Source organism: Canis lupus, chromosome 37 (assembly GCF_011100685.1).
Source record: "Canis lupus familiaris isolate Mischka breed German Shepherd chromosome 37, alternate assembly UU_Cfam_GSD_1.0, whole genome shotgun sequence".
Classification (NCBI taxonomy): domain Eukaryota; kingdom Metazoa; phylum Chordata; class Mammalia; order Carnivora; family Canidae; genus Canis; species Canis lupus.
The window spans coordinates 14,806,877-14,822,882 of NC_049258.1; the positions used below are offsets into that span (position 1 = coordinate 14,806,877).

The window sequence follows — 16,006 nt, forward strand, 5'->3', positions numbered from 1 at the left end:
TTTTACATCCTCTGGGTAGCAGTCAGAAGCTTTGATTAGGATAGGCGCTGTGACTATATTAAGAATAGATTCAGGGGTGCCTCAGTGGTTCAGTCAGTTGAATGTCCAACTCTTGGTTTTGGCTCAGGTCATGATCTCAGGTTTGTGAGATCAAGCCCTACATCAGGCTCTGTGTTCAGAGGAGAGTCTGTTGAGATTCTCCTTCTCTCTCTGCCCTTCCTTTCTCTCTCTCTCTCTCAAATAAATCCATTTTAAAAAAGAGTAAAATCAGACAGTATCACTCAATCTCCTTCAAAACCATCTGAGCTATCATCTTCCCTCAGTATGTCTCTATGCCTTTGATCAATTGCACTTTGGAAGCCAAATTATTGCAATCAAGTTAGAAAAGGCAGGTAGAAAGGGCAGGTATATCTCTTTGTTTTCATTACCAACCTTACCACCTGATGGTTTGCTGCTGACTTTCTATTTTGTGGACTTCTGAACTACTTCCACTGGGTAATAAGAAATTCTAAGATATTCTCATAGAGGAAGACCTTGGATATTAGTTGTTCAACTTCCATGAGAAACAACCGTCAGGAAAGACCATCCGTAACTCTGGTTAGCCTAGAAAGCCTGGGAGTTTGTTAGTTTTCTCCTGGAAACACAGCTGCAGTCCCTGTTCCCTTGATTCTGAACATTGTGCTGAGAGTGAGGCCACCTGTCCCTATATCTGTATTTTTTTCTCAAAGAGCTGAGTGATTGCCTAGAACAGCTGTGGGTATTTGTGTTTTATTTTTATAAGCCCTAAGCAACTGAGTGAAAAGCAAAGCCAATTATGTCATTGAGCCTTTTAATATGTATGAACAGGATAGCAGAAAACTGAGTTAGCCATGGCAAATATAAGGTTTATATAGAAGAAGAAACACTGAATTTTAGTGGGGAATCAGTGAACAAAGAGACAAAATGTTTGCTTTTTTGGGGGAAAGACTATTTATATTTTGTTTATGTTCATTTAGATAAATTATTTTTACATAAAGTTTCTTTAAATCCTGCAAACACTGAATTTATCAATGCAAGACTGCAGAGGAAGGGGTGGAGGACATGCTACATACCAGGCTAGCAAAGAAGAGTTAGGTTTTTTATGTCCAGTAACCCCTACAGATTTGTTTGTTCTTTGGGCTGTTTAAAATAACTTTCTCTTTTTTTCTTTGAAGTCTATGGAGTTTAAATGTTACTGTAAAGTTCAACATCCACGCTGAAAACTTACTTGTGGCATCATAGCATTAAGTCAAGAATTTAGATAGCTGGAGCCAAATTTCTGGCATTCATATCAAATGCCAGAGAGCCTTTGGCCACTGGTTATCATCAGTCTTCAGGTCAGTGTAAGTGAGAAGGCAGTTTTATTTAGTATTGTGTAGCATCTTACTTGGAATTAAAAGTATCTTGGATCCTTGGATACACCATTACATTTTTAGTGGTAGTGGTGATGGTGAGTAGTGACATTTTGGGAAGTTAAATAAATAGAATTTCTAATCTTAATATGAGAACTCATAGATTCTTTCTACCCAACAAAATTGTCACAAAATTTGGGGCATTTTGCTCCCTTTTTCTTTTCCTTCTTATTTTAAGGTAAACCCAGTTTCTCTCCCCAATTTGTTATGCTTTTCTCCTTTATTATGAAAATGCTGCTTAATTATTATCTTTAAAGCTTTGGAAAATACAGAAAAACTAAGAATAAGAAAAATCCTGTTCTGAAGGGCAAGGGTTGTTAGTATCTGTCTTAATCTTGGCCCAGGTGTGTGTATGCGTGTGTGTTTTCATACTTGAGACCATATTGTATGTACAATTTTGTATTCTTAAAAAAGTTAACACTTTCATAAGTTTTCTCCAATTAAATAAATGTCCCTCCAATTATTAAATGTCCTGTAAAAAGTTCTACCCTTCCTCTTCTTCCTTTCCTTTCTCTTCTTTTAAAAATTTATTTATTTATTTTTAAACATTTAAAAAAAGATTTTATTTATTTTTTTGAGAGAGAGACCAGATGAGAGAACACAAGCAGGGTGAGGGGCAGAGGGAGAGAGAGAGAGAGAGAATGGGATAAGCACATTCTCCACTGAGCAGGGAGCCCGACATGGGACTTGATTCCATGGCCCTGGGATCATGACCTTAGCCAAAGGCAGACACTTAACTGACTGAGCCACCCAGGCACCCCTCTTCCATTCTCTTCTTTAAAAAGTATTTGTTGGTTCACTTTTTTCTTTATTCTTTTTTCCTTTGTGAAAATGCTAAGGAAGTGTTTGCTTTTGGACAAGACAACATAATAGGGACTGACTTTTCCCTACAGCCTGGGGGAGATGGCTATGTCAGTCTGAGGAGGCAGCAGCTAGTTTATGGGCACAGTACCAAAGAAGATGAGCCTCATGGAAATAAAGCTCTAAACATCTGAAGAGCATCCCCTTTGAGTTTCATCTGAGGACTTATTAATATATACCTGTGAGGAAATGATTCAAGTTTTGGGAAAGAACTGCCTAGAAGGATTAGAAAGAAAATCACCTGGGTTCTGGTAGGGCTTGCAGGAGTTTCCATTCCCTATCAGCCACAGTGGATAGATCTCATGGCTTATGGAGTCAAATAGTGCACTTAGAAGGATATGCTGTGTGGCAGTGGAACAAAATTTGCCCTAAGTTAAAAAGTGTTTTGGTTTTACGTAAAAAAGAGTAAAAGCAAGCTTCGATAGGATCAACCTGTTTTCAAGTTTATTCCAAGAACAAAGCTCAAGATTATTTGTGGAAATATGGAAAAAAAAATCTAGCCCCTAACAAGGTCAAATTAACAAATGCAAGGCCCAATAAAAGTTACTAGATATTTGAAGAAGCACGAAAATATGAACTGTAATGGGAAAAAAACAATCAATAGATTCAGATCACACAAATTGTAGAATCAGTAGACAAGAACATAAGAACGGATATGGTAATTATATTTCATATGTTTAAAAAGGTAGATTAAAATATGAGTACATTAAGGAGAGACTTGAGAGATATTTTTAAAAACTCAGAGCAAAATTTTAAACATTAAGAATACAATATCTGAAATAAATATACTGGGTGGAATTAACAGTATATGAGTCACCAAAGAAGAAAAGATTTGTGAACTTAAAGAGCAATAAAGGTGCCTGGGTGGCTGTCAGTTAAGTGCCTGCCTTCAGCTCGGGTCATGGTCCCAGGGTCCTGAGATTGAGCCCCATGTCAGGTTCCCAACTTGGCAGGGAGCCTGCTTCTCCCTCTCCCCTCCACTTGTTGTCTCTCACTGTATCTTTCTCTTTTTCTCATAAATAAATAAATAAATAAATAAATAAATAAATAAATAAATAAATAAAATATTTTTTAAAAAGAAAATAAAAAGAAAAAGCAGCAATAAAAACTATTTTTTAAAGATTTTATTTATTTATTCATGATAGTCACAGAGAGAGAGAGAGAGAGGCAGAGGGAGAAGCAGGCTCCATGCACCGGGAGCCCGACGTGGTACTCGATCTCGATCCTGGGTCTCCAGGATCGCGTCCTGGGCCAAAGGCAGGCGCCAAACCACTGCGCCACCCAGGGATCCCTAAAAATTACTTTAAAGATTGATATAGTCACAATGTAAAACAGTATGAACTTTCCTGAAAGTTAAAATTGGATTTGCCACATGATTTAGCAATTCTACTTCTAGATATATATCTGAAGGAAATGAAATTATCTTGACATATCTGCACCCCCATGTTCATTGCAGCATTATTCACAATAACCATGATATAGAATCAACTTATGTATCCATTGACATATAAATGGAGGAAGAAGATGTGGCATAGGGGCACCTGGGTGTCTCAGTTGGTTGAGCATCTGACTCTTGGCTTTAGCTCAGGTCATGATATCAAGCCCCAAGTGGGGCTCTGCTCTCAGCAAGGAGTCTGTTTGTCCCATTCTCTCTCACTCTGCCCCTCCCCCTGCATGCATGCATGCACGCATCCTCTCTCAAATAAATAGATAAATAAAATCTTAAAAAAAGAACATGTGGCATATATACACAGTGGAATATTATTTAACCATAAGAAGGAATCCTGCTAGTCACAACAACATGGATGGACCTTGAGGACATTCTGCTATGTGAAATAAGTCAGACAGAAATACAAATACTGCATGATTTTGCTTATACATGGAACCCAAAAATGTTGAATTCATAGAAACAGAGAGTAAGATGGTGGTTGCCAGGGGTTGGGAGTTGGGAGAAATAGGGAGATGTTGGTCAAGGTATACAAACTTCCAGTTATAAGATGAATAAGTTCTGGGGATCCAATATTCAGCCTGGTGATGATGGGTAACAATGCTGTAATATATACTTGAAGGTTGCTGAGAGAGTTGACCTTAAATGTTTTCACCACGCATACAAAAATTGGAATTATGTGAAGTGATGGAAGTATTAACTAACCTTATCGTAGTAATCATTGCAAGATGATAGAGGCTTTTGGGGGAGGGCAGGGCAGGATCTCAGGCAGGTCTGAAAATATCTTGAGAGGGCAAATGTCTTGCGAGGGCATTTTGCACATTTGTATTTATATAAAATCATCACCTTGTACACCTTAAGCTTTAAAAATATTATATGCCAATTATATCTTAATAAAATTAGATAAATACACGGGAAGACTAAAGGAGTCCCACAGAGTAGAAAACCAATTACTAAATGTAGAAGAATAAATGGTATTAGAAAATCTTCATCTGGCAAAAATCAGTGTAACAATAAAGTTAATGGTTTCAAAGCTAGTGGGTGAAAGTGAGGTGAAGACTTTGATTTTACATAGTGAAATGATCTTTCTACCAAATATTATTGATTATGAAAAGGGGAAAGACATAGCTTTACAATTTTAGAGACCTGATAAATACCGTCTTAACCAAGTGAAGTTAACACCCCTAGCAGCAGAACATTTGTAGAGAGGGGATGGACCACCTACCCAAAATTGGTTCAGATGTCGAGACTGTTGATCAAACACACACACACACATACACACACACATACTCACACATACACACACCCTCCAAGATGATAGAGGCTTTTTGGGAAGAATAGGGCAGGACCCCAAGCAGGTCTGAAAATGTCTTGAGAGAGCAAGGAGGGTGACTGATTTTGGCTTTTATTTTGTTTAATGGATGGGGTTCCTAGACATGGACCAGGGATTGTGTGGTTTAAATTTCTCACCTGCACCAAAAGAGGGAGCATCTGAGCTTTCATATCAGCATGCTCAGCTGCGGGGCAGAAGAGAGAGGGATAGGACTTGAAAGCTGTGAGCAGTCAAACACGTAAAATGGAATCACATTTTTAAAGAAGACTTTATTTATTTATTTTATTGGTGGGAGGGAGATGCAAAGGGGGACGGGGCAGAGGGAGAGGGAGAGAATCTCAAGGAGCATGGTGCCCTACATGGGGCTCAGTCTCATGACCCTGAGATCAAGACCTGAGGCAAAATCAAGGGCTGGATGCTTAACCGACTAAGACACCCAGATGCCCTTGAGTCACATTTTTTTATTCCAACGGCCAGTAGATGCCATGTTCCACACAGGAAGTATAATGAGAAGAATACCACATCTGTGATAATCTAGCAAGAATACACTGCCTGGGTCTAAACATAAGAAACATCAGACAAATCTGTAGAAAAGAGTTCATATAGAAGGCTTTAGAAAAGACCTTTTCTTAGAAAGTCCTGCTTGTAAGATTGGCCCTTGGTTGGCCTCTGGGAACTTGGATTTCAGGAGTGTTCCCCCCACGCTAACTGACAAGAGTAGCTCATTGTGCCTGAACTGTTTGTACAAAGAATGTGGTTTATGCTGAATACCTGCTCTCCTTCTAGGAGTCTGGGAATTTGTTAGGCAGAGGTGCCTAATGTGACCAGCATCCAGTAAAAACTTTTGCACTGAGTTCCTAATAAGCTTCACATGTGTTATCACAAGTCATTGCTGGGGGAGTTAAATGTGTCCTATATATCTCCACTGGGAGAGGATTCTTGGAAGCTTGCACATGGCTTTCTCTGGACCTTGCCCATTTTGTGTTTTCTCTTCACTGATTTTGCTTTGTACCCTTCGGCTGTAATAAATCATAGGTGCAAGGAAGACGATATGCTGTGTCCTGTGATTTCTCCTAGCAAATCATCAAAACAGAGGTGATCTTGGGGGACTCTGACACACTCACACTTGCAAGAGATGCTATAAAATGATTGTCCTATAATCTTAAAAAGTGTCAGAGTAGAAAAAAAAGAGTGATAGAAGTCAAGAAAGGCTTACCAATTGGGAACAATATGAGATCCTGGACTGGATCCTTCACTGGAAAAGGGTATTTCTGGGATAATTGGCCAAACCTGAATGGGGTCCCTGGGTAATGGGTATATAAGAGTTCTTTGTGTCAACCTTGAAACGTTTTGTTAAGTTTAGAACTGTTTTGAAATAATTTTTTTTTCAAAATTCTGAAAGCATATTTTTATTGGCTGCATAATATACTACTTAATGACACATCCATAGTTTCCTTAGCCTGTTGGGTCCCAACCCTGAATGCAGGTGAGAATCACTTACAGGGCCTTAAAAAATATGCAGGCCCAGATACATAAAAAATATACACCCCCAGAGATTTTGAATCAGTTGTTCTGATATGAGGCCTATGCATTGTAAAAATAAAGTTTCCCAAGTGATTCTCATGTGCAGCCAGAACTGACAACTACTAGACTAAGAAAACTAGGGTAGTAACCAGTCCCTTAAAATTGACCATGTAGTGGTTTCTATCCATTACTATTTCAGTATGAATCTTTAATTTTAAAAGATTTTATTTATGTATTTGTCAGAGACAGCACAAGCAGGGAGAGCAGCAGAGGGAGAAGGAGAAGTAGGCTCCACTGTTGAGCAGGGAGCCGGGCTCATGACCTGAGCCAAAGGCAGACAGACGCTCAACCGACTGAGCCACCCAGGTGCCCCCAGTGTGAATCTTTCTACATAAAGCTTTCTCCTAGCCATTTTTTTAAGATTTCATTTATTTATTCATGAGAGACACACAGAGAGAGGAAGAGACATAGGCAGAGGGAGAAGAGGCTCCCTGTGGGGACCTGATGCAGGACTCAATCCTAGGACCCCGAGATGACGCTCTGAGCCAAAGGCAGATGCTTAGCTGAACCACCCAGGTGTCCCTCTCCCAGTTTTGTAGTGTGTTTTTCACATCAATCCCAGAAGCCAAAGGGTATGAATATTTTTAAGGTTCCTTTTGATATTTTTCCAAATTGTTTTCAAAAAGTAAACATCCCACTATTTTACCATATGTACATGCATCATTTCTAGCACATTATTTATTTTTAAAATTATTTGTAAAGATTTTGTGTGGGACAGCAAGACCTCAGCAGGTAAAAGAAAACAATAAGAACAGGGACATGCATAAATAGGAGCAGCTTTATGCGTGTGGCAAAAGCCAACTATTCCTGCCATCCGTCTGTGCTGAAAACAGTACAATGATAGTGGGTAGACAGCCAGGCCTGCTGAGGTCGGTTCTCCTGCCCCCACAGCCCCGCGTTGAGGCTCCTCTGAGATCCACCCAGGTAGTCACCTATGAAGTTCCCTGCTGCCCTCCTCATGACTGGTCTCTTGCGTTGTTTTTCCTTCTTTCTCTCCACATACTTTACATTCTATGATCATAAAACCAAGAGCCAACCTGGACTCTGGGCTTCACCCCAGCACCTGCAACTCTTGGCGATGCCTGACGGTGTAGCCCCTTTGGGCCTCTCTTTGTTTCACGATATTGGATTCTGAGTAATTATTTCATCTCTCATCAGAGCACACCATGCGGCAACTTTATTTATTTGAGAGAGAACACGTGCAAGAGAACAAGTGTGGAGGGGTTGGGGGCAGAGGGAGAGGGAGAAACAGACTTCCCACAGAGTAGAGAGCCCTATGCCATGCGGGGTTCCACGTGGGGCTCCACCCCAGAGACACTGAGATCATGACCTGAGTCAAAGGCCGACACTTAACTGAAGGAGCATCTTAAACATCTTTGTTAATATGAGAGGCAAAAATGTTATCTTGTTTTAAATTTTATTTATTTGATTTCTTTAGAAGGTCAGGTATTCACGATGTTCTTGCCCTCTAGTGTTTCCTCCTTTAGAAATAATCTTCATAGAGTTTTATCTATTGGGGTAGTAGACTTTCTCTGATGGTTTTATGTAAGTGCTTTATCATAGTCATTGCAGTCTTCCCTAGTTTGCCAGCTTGCCTTTTAATTTTGGGCATTCTACTCTTTGAGAAAGAACATTTTCTTGGGAATGAGAAAATATGCTGTCGCAGCAAGAAGAATTGCCAAATTCAAGGCTTGTTCTATATCTGGAAGGAGTTCCTAAGACAGAGGAGGAAGGAAACACTGCAAGCTTTGGCTAAGGGGCTCTGTGATTTGTGTTCTTGAGGTATTTTGGGGTGAGGAGCATGTATCAAGCCCTGTACGGTATATTTTGTTTTTAATCATAGGTGGGGACTACATTAGAGTAAAATGACATACACTAGATTTATTTTTCTCCTTGGCCGTAGAATATTCGGTAAGTCAGATACTAAATTAATTGTAGCACAGCCCTGAAAATAACAACTTGCTCAAAAAATGAGTTCACGTAAGAAGAGCTGAGTGGGTTGGCAAAAAAGAAATAGGAGTAAGCATATCGTACTGTTTATTACTGAGAAGAATATTCTGGGCTAACCCCAGCCATAATCACTGCAGTATTCAATGTTTCAGGACAAGAACTCATCACAAAGTGATGTTATTTCGGAAAATGCTATAAAAACACATCAAAAGGAGATAAATGGATTGCACACAGACCTGGGAAATCTGGGATCGCGTGCAAAAACAGATTCACCCCATCCAGGTTAGTGGACAGCTTCAGCCACGTGGGGGAGCTCCCATCTCACCTCCTTTACTCCTTACCCCACCCCCAAAGAGGTTGACCACAGACTTTGCGTTGGCCGGGCCCAAGAACACAGCTTAGGACGCCCAGCTAGGGCCTAGAAGTTTCTCTGCGCTGAAGGAAAAGTTACATGCAGCTCCTGCTGGTAGAATTTCTTCTCGGCTCCTCGTTTTGTAGGGTCTCGTCTCTTTGAATGGCTTTTTAGGAAAACCGGTTTCCCCACACAGCTGTGGTGACAAAGAGGGCTCTACTTAGGTGGGGGTGCCTGCTGCCCCTGGAAGGTCTTGGGGGCAGTGGATGGTTTCTAGAAACTAGGAAAAATCTTTTCTTTCCTTCTTTGCTTTAATTGTGGTTGACTAGAATTGTCTTTCTCCGTCGGAGCCAGACAGTGAGAATGACTGTGGGCCAAGCAACGTCCTCTGGTAATGGGACAGAACTGATGGCAGCAGGTTAGGAATTCATTTCAAGGGCGAAGAAACGCTCTTCTCACAACAGAGCTTCTCTGTAGAGAGCCTTGGACTGATGGTGTCGGCATCTGTGGACAGGAGAGTGTATGCACAATCTAAACATTTTGTTTTCCTTTTTATGTTCCTATTCTCAGCTTGGTCTGGATAAATCTTGGTAATGGCATGGAGATTGGAGCACTAGAAGTGTCTGATAAACCAGAGCTAAGAAATTCATCATTGAACAGATGAAGAGGGAAGAGGGTTTCTCTGTTACCTCCTCCCTCAGCCCCTCCTTCCCATCCTCTCTCCCTCCCTCCTTCTTTCTCTCCTTCCCTCCTTCCTGCCTTCCCTCTTTCCTTCCTTCCCTCTCTCCTTTTTGTTCGTTCAACCTTCTTTTTCTTTTGGTGATGGTTCCATCTAAGATATACCAATAATTCCTTTTCCTACTTAAAATTAATTTTTAACTATATAAGTAATCCCTGAATGCTATATTCTCCTTCTAAAAACCCAGAAACCTACAGCGGAAGCTGCGGAGAAGGCCTCTTACGGCACTGATCCCCTACCAGCCCCCACATCCACTCCTCCCCCCTACCCCCCCATGGTTGCAGACTACCAAAGGAAGGGCTGGCACCAGATTGCCTAGGCTCAAATTGAACTCTACCAGTTAACCGACTGTGCCACTGTAGGCAAGTTACTTAGCCTGTCTGTGCCTAAGTTTCCTTATGTGGAAAATGAAAATATTATTAATACCTACTCCATAGGGCAGTTTTAAGGATTAAATATAATAATATATGTAAAACACTTAAATGGCATATCACACTTAGTAAATGTTTGCTGCTGTTATGACGCTTCCAACTTCTCCCCAATTTCCAGTGATAACCACTGTTATGAACTTTCCGAAAATCCTTTTAGTATCATTTGTGTTTGTGTGACAAAACGATATCATAGTATGTGTGATATTTTGCAACTTGCCTTTATCAATTAGCAATGATGTTTTGCGATTTATCCATGTTGACACAAATAGATCTAGTGTATTCTTTTTTTAAAAAAGATTTATTTATTTATTTATGATAGACAGAGGGGGGGTGGGAGAGACACAGGAGGAGGGAGAAGCAGGCTCCATGCCGGGAGCCCGATGTGGGACTCGATCCCAGGTCTCCAGGATCGCACCCTGGGCCAAAGGCAGGTGCTAAACCGCCGAGCCACTCAGGGATCCCTAGTGTATTCTTTTTCTAAAAAAAATTTTTATTTTTATTTTTTTGAAGTTCTTATTTCCATTCCAGTTAACATATGATACTATCTTAGCTCTAGTATATTCCTTTTGACTGCTACACAATGTGCTATTACGTATATATGATTTTTTTAGCTATTTTCTCATTGATGGACAGTTCAAATGTTTCTAATTTTTGTCTATGACAAATAGTGCTGCATGGAACCTTCACATAAGTGTCTGTGCCGTACTGTGCATATGTGCCAGAGTTTCTTCCAGCTAGAAATCTATATGTGGAACTGCTGGGGTGTAGGGTGGAATTAATTTACACTTCCTCTAGCAGTATTTGAGAGTACTCACTTCCTCAAAACCTTGTAAAAGCTCATTAATAAAATGAAACATTTCTACCAATCTAATGGAGAGAAATAATATTTAAATGTTATTTAAATGTTCCATTTTATTAATGACATATTATTGTTTAAATTTGTATTTCTATGATTTCCAGTGAGACTGAGACTCTTTTCATATTGGCCATTTGTATTTTTTCTTCTGTAAATCTTCTGTTTGTAATCTTATTTGCATTTCTGTCATATTGTTAGTCTTTTTCTTATTACTCCATATAAAAATCTTTTTAAAACTTTTTATTTTTATTTTTTTTTATTTTTAAAAGGTGGATTTCTTTTTTTTTTAATTTTTTAAATTTAATTTTTTTTTTTTTATTTATGATAGTCACACACAGAGAGAGAGAGAGAGAGAGAGGCAGAGACACAGGCAGAGGGAGAAGCAGGCTCCATGCACCGGGAGCCCGACGTGGGATTCGATCCCGGGTCTCCAGGATCGCGCCCTGGGCCAAAGGCTGGCGCCAAACCGCTGCGCCACCCAGGGATCCCAAAACTTTTTATTTTTTAAAAGATTTTATTTATTCATTTTTGAGAGAGAGAGAGAGAGAGCGCACAAGCACGAGTGAGGGGAAGGGCAGAGGCAGAAAACCTCTGAGCGGACTCCCTGCTGTTCATGGAGCCCTACACAGTTTCAATCTCACAATTCATGAGGTCATGACCTGAGCTGAAGCTAAGGGGTGGGTGCTCAACCGACTGAACCACCCTGTAAAATAATCTTTTGTTAAGTATGTTGAAATACTTTTTCCTAATGAGTTTTGTTTATTTTTTAGCTTTGTTCATAGTCTTGGATCATTCAAACCTAATTTTGGGTGTAATCAAGTTGACCGGTCTTTTTTCATGTTTTTGTTTGTTAGTTTTTTTTATCATTTTACTTTATTTATTTATTTATTTATTTATTTATTTATTTATTTATTTTTAAAGATTTTATTTATTTATTCATGAGAGACACACACAGAGAGAGGCAGAGACAGAGGCACAGGATCATGCCCGGGGCTGAAGGTGGCGCTAAACCACTGAGCCGCCTGGGCTGCCCTCATTTTACTTTTAGCGTCTTATTTAAGAAAGCCTCTGCCATAAATTTGTAAGGATATCTGTGTATCTATGTATTTGTATCTGTATATATGTATATACATATATATATATATTTTTTTTTTCTTCACCCCAGTGGACTCTTTCTCTACGGGATTATGTCATCTCCTGTGGCAGAGCATTTTGGTTCTAGAAACATGTTTGCTCAGAGGAAACACTGCCGACAAAGAAGGAGAAGGACTCAAACTCCAATGTTGGATCGGTAAAGGATTGCTTGAGCTTTGGAAGCAGCAGGTCTGGAATGCGGAAAGGAACAGCGCTAGCTTTAAAAATACATTTTTTTGTCTTGAGATCAAGTGAAAAGAGAACATAACAGGAAGGATGCCATCGGTGGGACAAACAGTGTGAGCCCACATGTTGTAGAGGAGGAATGAGACCAATCTGGGAACAGTGCAAGTTTGGAAAGAAACATCTGACTCTACCTGAAGAAATATGGGTTGAGGGAAATGGAAACAGAACATAAGAGTCAAAAATTAGGTTGTATTGCCACAGAAAAAGTGGTAGAGAAAGCAGTATTTCTGCTGGCCTGAAAGAAAGCTAGAAAACACATCAGAGGAGACACGTTGCTATTTTCTGCACCTCTAAAAGCTTGAGAAACGTCACCCATGGTAACTCCAGCTCAGTTACACACTGATGGAGGATTCTCTTGTTGGTACAAATATGGAGGCAGAAGGGAATCTAACCCAGGCTATAGGGATGTTAAGACTCAAAACCCCCTAGTCTAAACTAGTCATGTCTTTGGCATAGATGACATCATGGCTTCAACCAACCAACTGACCGACCAACCAACCAAACACATGGCATCTGGTGGGGGGAAAAGAAATAGAGATGAGCAAGAAATTGAGACAATGGGGAATATAAGCCCAGGAACACTAGTGCTTAGAGATGTCTCTTGTAAATGCACAAGCACCAGGATAAGAGAGCAGAAGCTGCACTCTTAGATTGGGTTCAAACTTAGTTCAGTATTTGAGTACTAGGTATATGGAAACAAGTGTGAAAACAAATTAAGGAATTTTTAAAATGCAGAATGAACACCAGTGATAAAGAAAGGAGAGAGCTCTGGGAATTGGGGAGACTCTCAATGCAAATATCTAAATCATGCAAGAAGAGGGACAGTTTACAAGAGTGGTGGATTTTTCAATAAAATTTGGAGTTAGTATCACTATTAATCTCTTGATTGCTTTTTTTAAAAAAGATTATTTATTTATAATAGACATAGAGAGAGAGAGGCAGAGACACAGGAGGAGGGAGAAGCAGGCTCCATGCAGGGAGCCTGACGTGGGACTCAATTCCGGGACTCCAGGATAGCACCCTGGACCAAAGGCAGGTGCTAAACCGCTGAGCCACTCAGGGATCCCCTGATTGCTTTTTTTCTGAGTTTAAGGTCAGGGGGGTTGATGCGGATGAACTCTGAAAACCTGCATGGATTCTCCTGGCAATGCTTCATTCTCTTTTTTCTCTATACTGTTTTCCAGAGTGGCTGCACCAGTTCACATTCCCACCAACAGTGCAAGAGTGTTCCCCTTTCTCCACATCCTCGCCAACATTTGTGATTTCCTGTCTTGTGAATTTTAGCTATTCTCACTGCTGTAAAGCAGTATCTCATTGTGGTTTTGATTTTTATTTCCCTGATGACAAGTGCTGTGGAGCATTTCTTTCTTTCTTTCTTTCTTTCTTTCTTGAGCATTTTTTTTTCATGTGCTTGTTAGCCATGTGTAGATCTTCTTCGGAGAAATATCTGTTCATGTCTTCTGCCCATTTCTTGACTGGATTGTTTGTTTTTTTGGGTCTTGAGTTTGATAAGTTCTTTATAGATCTTGGATACTAGCCTTTATCTGATATATGTTTCATTTGCAAATATCTTCTCCCATTGTGTCCGTTGCCTTTTAGTTTTGTTGACTGTTTCCTTTGTTTTTTATCTTGATGAAGTCCCAATAGTTTATTATTGCTTTTGTTCCCTTGCCTTTATAGATGTGTCTTGCAAAAAGTTGCTGTGGCCAAGGTAAAAAAGTATACTGCCTGTGTTCTCCTCTAGGATTTTGATGGATTCCTGTCTCACATTTAGATCTTTCATCCATTTAAAGTTTATCTTTGTGTGTGGTGTAAGAGAATGGCCCAGTTTCATTCTTCTGCATGTGGCTGTTCAATTTTCCCAACACCATTTGTTGAAGAGACTGTCTTTTTTCCATTGGATATTCTTTCCTGCTTTGTCAAAGATTAGTTGACCATAGAGTTGAGGGTCCATTTCTGAGTTCTCTCTTCTGTTCCGTTGATCTATATATCTGTTTTTGTGCCAGCACCATACTGTCTTGGTGATCATTATTCATTCCTCAGCTGACACGCCAATTGCCTTTGGTCAGACAATTTCTGTATGTATGTAAGCAGGGCTATCCTTAAGCAAAACTATGATGTTCTTTAATTTCTGACTCCTCATGCACTGATTTATCTATACCTATCTTTATTTTCTTTCCAGACTCCCCCATCAAGTGGTGCTCTAAGTGTATCCTTACAAATTTCCACCTCTGCTCCAAACTTAAACGACATAGCAATGGGGAAAAAACCAGAAACTAAAACTGACACCCCAAAAATCAAAACAAACAATAACTAAACATTTTCATGGGCCAGAAATGGAAACACTCACAGTAAGCTGGGATTGCAGCATCAGCCTGCTGGGCTACAGGTCTAGAAATAGGCAGAGTTAGGAGTGCCTCTCCTGCAGGGGAATGAAAACCAAAGTGATCCACATGTGGTGGGGCATCAGGGCAAGTATCACTGTGTAAAAGCAAAGGCTAGGTGGGCCTTCCCTGACCAGGAAAGGAAGTTGAGACAGCTCTGATCACTGCTTGAAGCTGTGGCTTTATAAAGCTGAATCCCTGCAGGGGACAGGAGGAAGTAGAGCAAGCCCAGCAGCAGGACTTGTTTGGCTTAGTAACTAGATCTAAAATAGCCCCATCATTCTGTGTTTGGAGCTGTTCCTCTAGTGTAAGATCTGGGTGGTAGATCTCCCTGGGGCTGAGTGAAAGCAACTGCAAAGCTTATACATAGACAGCAATGATCACAGAACGAGAAAACAAGGCTAAACAACAGCAATAACAACAATAAAGACCAACCCCACCTAACATTAGCCTACCAACCCCAAATGTAAATTCACTTTTAGAAAAGCTACTGCTGAAAAAGAGAGTCAACAAAATAATAAATCAGATGGATTCATTCCTAATGAAATGCAAAATAATAGAAACATACCAAATGATTTAAAAAATTATGCTCCAAATCTTCAAAGGGATAAAGAACAAGAAATTACAAAATGGATGTAGGCAGATCTGAGTAAAGAACTGATGGACTACAGACAAAAAAAAAAAAAAACAATAGGAAGAGTGAGGGGTGCCTGGCTGGTTCAATCGGTAAAGCATGCAATTCCTGATCTTGGAGTTGTGAGTTCAAGCCCCATGTTGGGTATAGAACTTACTTAAAAAAAAATTGTGAGAGTGAAAATAAATTAATGAAGTAAAAACACTTAGTAAACACCATATTGGACACAGTAAAAGAGCACTTTAGTGGCTGGAACTGAGTAATATTCCAAGTAATATTACATTTTCCCTTTTCCTCTGACCATCTTGTCCATGAAAGTACTTGTTAGACTGATCTCTGTTTCTTAGCTTTCTCACTCTGTGTTTTTTTCTACATAACTTGTTTTCTTCTATGACTTCAATTTTCTCCTATAGCTGAAAGACATGAAAATAGTCACAAGAATAATTGTACAATTATGTGTAACTGCAAACACGGCAGATGACACACGGACCACTATAACTTTCATTATTGAATAGTTTGCTAGAATAGTAAAGCTGTTATTTAGCCAATATAAATGTTCCACTTGCCACAAATTGGCTTCTAAAGTCTCCCCAGCCTTTCTGCAACAGGCATTATGATGAATAAA

At 39.8% G+C, this 16,006-nt stretch overlaps 1 long non-coding RNA gene across 1 annotated transcript in view; it reads left to right on the forward strand.

Annotated features, from left to right (window-relative positions):
• The window catches only part of LOC111094420, a 40,612-nt gene extending 27,371 nt beyond the window's left edge, over window positions 1–13,241 (forward strand). The window contains exons 4-5 of the long non-coding RNA XR_005385280.1: window positions 8,758–8,887; window positions 12,149–13,241. This is a non-coding gene — a long non-coding RNA (uncharacterized LOC111094420). The remainder of the gene's footprint in view (window positions 1–8,757; window positions 8,888–12,148) is intronic.
• Window positions 13,242–16,006: the final 2,765 nt, after the last annotated feature.